The 7,155-nt window shown below is 45.0% G+C and overlaps 1 long non-coding RNA gene across 2 annotated transcripts; it reads left to right on the top strand.

Annotated features, from left to right (window-relative positions):
* Positions 1–2,117: 2,117 nt before the first annotated feature.
* On the top strand, positions 2,118–6,202 carry LOC121062969. 2 transcript variants are annotated; one of them, XR_005815764.1, is made up of 5 exons: positions 2,118–3,247; positions 4,128–4,436; positions 4,931–4,997; positions 5,739–5,806; positions 6,191–6,202. It is a non-coding gene; the product is annotated as an uncharacterized LOC121062969 (long non-coding RNA). The 2 variants fall into 2 exon arrangements; XR_005815763.1 differs by having other exon boundaries at positions 2,119–3,254.
* The last annotated feature ends 953 nt before the right edge of the window (positions 6,203–7,155 follow it).

Raw genomic sequence — 7,155 nt, 5'->3', positions numbered from 1 at the left:
CACGAATGGGTTTGCCTTTTCCTGAGGCAGGAGTAGCCCAGATTGTTATGGTGACAGCTGCAGCGGGTGAAACTAGCCGCCATGTCCAGGCTCACTTCCGTGTTGCTTTCGTGGCGCTAGGCATCCCAAAAGAAATAAAACCTGACAGTAGCCCCGCCTATGGTAGTCACTCCCTATCCTCACACCTTTCCTTACCCTTTCCTCACTAAGAGGTACCACCCATAGTAAAACATTACAAAAATATGAATTCCGCGCTGTCACGGGTGCCACAATCAGAGCAGGCCTTAGTAAAAAATTTAAATACAGGTCTTTGGGAGGGACACCAGCCTCTAATAACTTGGGGTCGAGGGTATGCTTGTGTCTCCACAGGTCACGGACCAAGATGGGTACCAGCAAGGGGGGTAACGCCATGGTTGGCCTCCTCCTCACAATCGCCGCTGTCATCGGTTATTGCCAGCCCTGGGTCTCCATCCAACCATGCCGCAACATCTGGGTCACCCTCACCAACATGACAGAACAAGAAGGGATGTGCCTGTCCCTGGCTTGTGCTAACGACCTGTTTACGACATGTCTGGTGGGGAACCCAGCAGATAACAAAGACTGGACTGTCTACTTGCCACAAGCGCCCCTAGAGCCACAGGAATTAGATATCCTGGGATGTGAAACAACAACAGCATGTGTAAGGTTTAATTGCTCAGGCAAAAAACCAAATCATGAAACAAATGGTCAACGCCACACTTGCTCCTTATTGCAATGCATCTCTTTGGTGTAATTATACAAAACTATAATAGCATCCTTCCTTGCGCCAGAAGCTGCTCTGCTCGGCTGTGGGATCGACTGTGGAGCAGATGCCCCTAGGTGCACCCCGAGCATTTTCCTCGGAGGGGTCTCCACTCTCAGCCGCTCACCACGGGAGTAGACAAGGACCTCCTGAAGCCGTGGACAAATTATTTTAAGTGATATTTTCTTGTGGTATGAATGAGAAGTGCAAGAGGCTTCTTTGCGTGATTGTGTGATTGTGCTGTGTGAGTGAGAAGCAGCATCGCTGCGAAGCAACATCCCTAGCGCTTAGTGGCTTGTTGACTGATGCAGATTCTAGTAGGCACGCTACTTTACAATCGTAATTCTGCATGTGATTTTTACCCTGTTGCTTATTGTACCTTGCTTATTGCAGTGTCTGCGGTGATTGATAGAAAAACCTATAGAAAGCGTATGGTTGATTGAAAATAAAAAAGGGGGAATTGTGGGAAAGGAATTCGCAGGGAGCTTTGTGCTGTTTCACACGTCCCTGAGTTAGAGATAATGAGGAAAACAGCGGTAGAACCAAAAACTTGAGCAAGGTCGAGATAAAGTAAATTGGCTACAGTGTTAAAGATGAGCTTTGGGCAGTGGCTAATTGCTGGCTGGCTCAAGGCGCGCGTCTGAGGGTCTCTAACCAATTGTAAGACAGATTTGGGCGCGTGGACAGCGCGTGGGGCTACGGGGAAAGTATATGTAGTGGTGAAAAATGGCAATAAAGGGTCTCCTGTTCAAGAGCCATCAGGAGTCCGTGTCGTGCATCCCTTCAAATAATAATAATAATGATAATAGTACTACTACTAATAATGTGTACAAAACAAGTGGTGCACAATGCAGTTGCTCACCACCCGCTGACCGATGCCCAGCCTATCCCTGAGCAGCCGGCTCCCCCACCCCGGCTAGCCACCCCTATATATTGTTCAGCATGACGTCAGATGGTATGGACTACCCCTTTGGCCAGTTTGGGTCAGCTGTCCTGGGTCTGTCCCCTCCCAGCTCCTGCTGCACCCCCAGCCTGCCCGCTGGCAGGACAGAGCAAGAAGCTGAAAAGTCCTTGGCTTGGTGTAAGCACTGCTCTGCAACAATTAAAACATCAGCATGTTATCAGCACTCTTCTCATCCTAATCCAAAACATAGCACTCTACCAGCTACTAGGAGGAAAATTAACTCTATCCTAACTGAAACCAGGACACTTGCAATGGAAATGAGTTTTCCAAATTGCACAGCGTAATTTCAGACATTTAGTTTCCAGGCCAAATGAAGGTGCATCGTACTTCTGACGCAGTGAAAACTCAATAACCAAAGTTATTAAGCAGGTATTCTTTATTACGGCGGTGGGTGTGTGGGGGATCGCTCCACCTAACACACACACCAAGGGTTACTGGCGGTGTGCTTATATTAGTAGGACAAATACATATTCATTTCATTTCCCGTAAGGCTCTTGCATATTCATCGGGTCTCTGAAGAATCATTAACGTATGTTCCCGCCCCTATTCACATGCATACTGGAGTCCTTGGGTGGTCGTCGGGCGTACTCTGGTGGTCTTTTGATGAAGGCCAGATGTCTTCCTTGCTGCTAAACTCCTGACCCTTCCTTTATTTGGCAGACTTCAGCAGTCAAGCCAGTTCTTGCTGGTTCCATTATCTATGCATAGAGTCTTTTACTCCCCTATCTTTGGGGTCGTTAACATACCATTGTGGTAGCTAAGACCTACGGAATCAACATCCTTTATCTTGTTCCCTGTCTCACTTCTTTAAAAAAGGCACGCGTCAAATGATTGCAATATGTTAAACATATTTTCACTCATAAGTTCAAGCTATTTTTATAAATTTAATGAAAATGCTGGTTTTTTAGTTAGTTTGTTTGTTTAAACGGTGATACTGGGCTCTCACTAGTTTCAAATCCGGCGAGCAGGGTGACTTAACTCTGTTGCCTTTGCTAGCAGCGCTCAACCAGCAGCTGCGGGCAGCGGCCGGGCCGCGCGGTTCCCGACGCAGGGGCGGGAGGTGTTCTACCGGCCTCTTCCGCCCACATCCGCGGGAAGATCGTAATGCGCGCATCTTTCAGCGGCGTCTGGGATGGTTTGTATGATCGCGGCCTGAGCGTTCGTTTCAGTGACCGGTTCTGGCCACTCGGCGGCTCGTACCAGGGCACGGCCGCTGGGGCCAGTAAGGCTGCGCCGCCGCACAACTCATTACGTCGGTGCCGGGAACTCCCGCGGGCGAGGCAGGACGCGCGTTAGGGACCGTCCCCGCCGTCCCGCGTTGAACGTTCGGGATTGTTCTCATAACGTCACGGCAGAGAGCTCCTGCCGGCGAGGTAGGGTCGCACACCCCGTCGGCGGCCAGTAAGCCCCGTCTCAGGCTCCTGTGGAATCGCGCGGCAGCTCTCGCGAGGTTTGGGCGCGCTGACCGTTGTAGCTCGGAGTGGCGCCATTTTGGGAGTAAGGTGACTGGTGTGTGTATATATGTGTTTGCGTGTGTGGCGCTCTTGCGTCTGGGGGTTGTTCGTGGTTCTTGGGGGGTGGAGGGTTGCTGTTGCTGCGTATGGTGTGGTGGCGGTGGCGGCGGCGGCAGCAGCCACAGCAGCAGCAGCAGCAGCAGCAACCGGTAACGCCGCCGCCGCCGCCAGGGAGCAGAGGTGGAGTATCTAGGGTGGGTGCTACTGTGAGGGGTGTGGGGCCGCCCCGCTTCTTCCCTTGCCGTAGGGTCCCGTGTGGCGGGAGGTCCGCCCTAGGGAAGGCGGGGGGAGCCCTCCTTGGGGAGGCAGGTCTGGCGGAGCCCTTCACGGCTCCCGACGCTTATCAGCAGCAAAAGCTTTTGCGGGGAAGCTAGGGATTTCCCTGGGCTGTTCCGCCACGCTGCGGCCGGCTGGCTGCCTGCCTCGGTTCTGCTCCCTGCGGCTCGGGATTCCTCGGGCAGCCCCCGCTGCTTTTTCGGGTTTGCTCCGTGCTTTGTTTGCTGTCTCTAGTCTGGGTCAGCGCCTTCCTCCTCGGGTGTCCTGCAGACTGATTTTTTTTTTTCCCGGTAAAATGAGAAGCGTCCCTTTCTTTTCGGTTGGTTTTTCGCTTCCTCGGAGACCGGAGGAGATGCCTGCTTCTTTTAGAAGGGTAGGAGAACGTTAGCAGTGAAGTGCTGCGTTCTCCGGTAAATATGCCTGCTGCGCTCTCCGGGGTGTGAGTGCAGGTTTCACTAGCCTTCTGTATTGGGATTTTTGTTGCCTGACTGCATGCATGTTTACTTTTTAAGATTCAGATATATCTATTTGTCTGTAATGCCGATTAAGATTTCAAAAGTGAAAACTGATGGCTCTGGTTCTTTTCCTTTAGGTAATTGGGATTACAGAGAGAGCCCTGGATGTTTGGCTTGTTTTGCCTTAGCTGGTAGGGAGGAAGAATGGTGGAAATCGACCTGCTGTAGTTGCTTTTTTTTTTTTGAAAGTGGGGAGATATCGGACACTGATTGTGGATTATTTGTCCAAGTGTATCCTCCTGAAAAGGCTTCTGGAACAATCAGTAGGCATCTGGAAAGCGAATTGGAAGCTCGAAGTCGTGAGCTTTCTCTTTCTAGAAACACAGAGCACTTCACCCTTGGACACTTCTGTTCGCATGTCATGGATACGTGGCTGAATGTATCAAGTGTGGAATGCTTTGGCTGTCAAAATAATGTGCTTCTTGGCTTTTAGTTACTTTTTTCTTCCAAGCAACGTTCTGCCTGAGTCATAGGCATAACCAATTTTGTGAACTGACTCCACGTTAAGTGCAGCCGGAGTCGCTGTGTAGATGTTGCTGAAAAGTTTCATGGCAGATATTTTTACCCCCCCCCTTTTTTTTTTTGATTTTCTGATATAGCCTTTTGTCATTTTGCACTAAGACCTATTTTCTAAATGAAACAGTAATTTGTTCATAGTTACTTCTGTTGAAAAATGTTGTTGCCAATAAGCAATATAGTGATATCCAGATAGCTGTTGTTTACAAATGTCTCTGCTCTCTGAAATTAGGAAATGCTACTTAGTTCAGATGCGAAATTTGTTTTTTTGGCTTTACAGTTCACAGCTGATTCCTGTGATGTCAAGTTTATGTCAAACAGCTACGAATGTAGTATCAACAATAACTTGTGATATTATCTCAAGGAAAACAAACTGGAAAAATATAAATCGCGTGGTGCTAACGACACCTTGTGTCGTCCCCTTGGATTAGGTAAGTATCGTAGTGTTCATAAACCAATTTACACTTGAATAAATATTTTGTTGGTAGAATGGTTAAATCAGTAACGTTCTCTGCCTAGAGGATGCTGTTGGGTTTTTTTTTTTTTTTGAGATCATTGAAATGAGCTTGCAGAATCTAGGTTTTATTTGTCACTTAATTAATGGAATATCTGCAAGGATTTGAAGAATACATGCGCTACTACAGAGAGCTATTTGTATGTAGGAGTGTGATTCTTCTGGGAGATTTAAAAAATACATCTAGACTGAATCCATAGGTAACTTATCCCTTTGTGTTAATACTGTAATCTCAACAGTGAGCTGTTACGCTTCTTGAATAGGTCTGTTGGATGGCTTGTCTTTCCATTTTCATTAGGCATTTTTGTAGCACGAAGGTACTGATAATGTAGCTTTTTAAATTTTATTTCCTTTCACTGTTCTTTGTCACGTATGGAAGCAAGCTTCTGTTCTGTCCACTGATACTGTAAGGTTGTGTTCAGAGTAATTTACTGTTCTGTAATGGGAATGAGTCTGGTTTGAAACTATATCATAACAAAAAAAAAAAAATGACCCTCCACACCCTTCTGGTGAAGGATTTAAAACCAAAATATATTGGCTGACTACCCAATTTTACGTGTTAGTTGTATTGGTGCCGTCTTCCCCTGTAGTTGATTTCTCAATGTAGATACAGTTAACTGTGGAAATTAATATATATTTGTAATATTTTTCTTTGCAGGCTTGATTTCAGCTGAATTGCTACTGCCTCAAGGAAAAATAAGATGGACAGAACAACTTAATTCAAAAGTCAGTGGTAATTTTATGTAGTCCCCCCCAATTTATTCATAAAGCTTTAAATAATTAAAAATAATTAAAGCATTATTGGGTAGACTATAAATTGAGTGTCTGTTAAAGGTGACACATTTATCGTAGTCACCATCTTTTCAAAAATATTTCAGAGATTCTGCGATACTAAACTATTAGTAATACTGAGCTAATAAAAACAAAATTTCTAAGGGTATTGCAAAGGTTTTTGAGAATATGGCTTGTGTTAAAGCCTGGCAGAAGGGTAACTTTAGGCATGGGAAATTGTGCTGAAGGACTGCAACAGTGTGTTTTTTTTTTTCCTGTAATGTTTTATTTTGACTACAAATAAGACTTGCATCTAAATAAATATTTTAAATTTCTCAGGATCGCTGAAGTGGTTCTGTTCTGTGTTACCTTGTCAGTATCTAAAAGTTGATCTAGCTTCAGTGTTTTGCTTTCTTTGAATGACTTTGCTGTTCTGTTACTTTAACTTCTATCTTTTCAAAACAGCAAAACTGAAATAGGAACTGTTTAAGATGGATAGGAGTCTTTCTGTAGTCTGTTGTGGCTTTTCTGCATTGAGTTTCTTAGTGTGGCTGGGATTTGAGTGAATGAACCGAGCCACATGTAAAGGAACCAAACTGATAGAATTACCTTCATTATTTTAGCTGGAGTAGTCTGTTTTGCTTTAAACCATTTGGCGAATGAAAAGAATTCAGGCATAAGTGGCCAAGTGGCCGTTAGATTTTGTTTATTATATGTCCGCAAACATAGTGAAACGCATACTTGTTCTTAATAGAAAAAAATTGTCTGTTTTTCAAGCTATTAACTTTCAATACTACGAGAAACTTTTACTTCTTGATGGGGGGTTCACGCTGAAACTGAGGAACTACATCCCCTTACTGCTTGGAATCGCATCTTTCTCTGGACTCTTTCTCTTGTGGATGTTTTGAAGTTTGCCTTTTAGCTTTATTAAATTATTTATTTAATCCTACCAGCAACCAGAAAGATGTCTTCTTTTTTTCCTCTTTTTATACTGTTTGCACTTACAAAGTGCAACTGTTCTGATTTGTATGCATATGCATTTGACGTGGTGTGCTTTACAGCTGTGCCCTTGTACACTGAGCAAAATTCAGAGTTGGGTGAAGCCTATTCAGGAGAAAATGCTTAGCATGACGGTCTACTGTAATACCACCTTTAGGTTTTTATTTGTGTAGTGCTGACAGTGCGTTAAGTGGTTTGTAGACAAATATGAAAATAAGGTCCTTGCCCCAGAAAGCTTATACTTTAAGCCTTTATTTAAACGTACCTTTTGTATTGGAATAAACTAAGTGGAATTAAATCTGTAA

The sequence above is a fragment of the Cygnus olor genome (genome assembly GCF_009769625.2).
Source record: "Cygnus olor isolate bCygOlo1 chromosome W unlocalized genomic scaffold, bCygOlo1.pri.v2 SUPER_W4, whole genome shotgun sequence".
Taxonomy (NCBI): domain Eukaryota; kingdom Metazoa; phylum Chordata; class Aves; order Anseriformes; family Anatidae; genus Cygnus; species Cygnus olor.
This window is presented reverse-complemented; position numbering and strand designations above follow the sequence as displayed.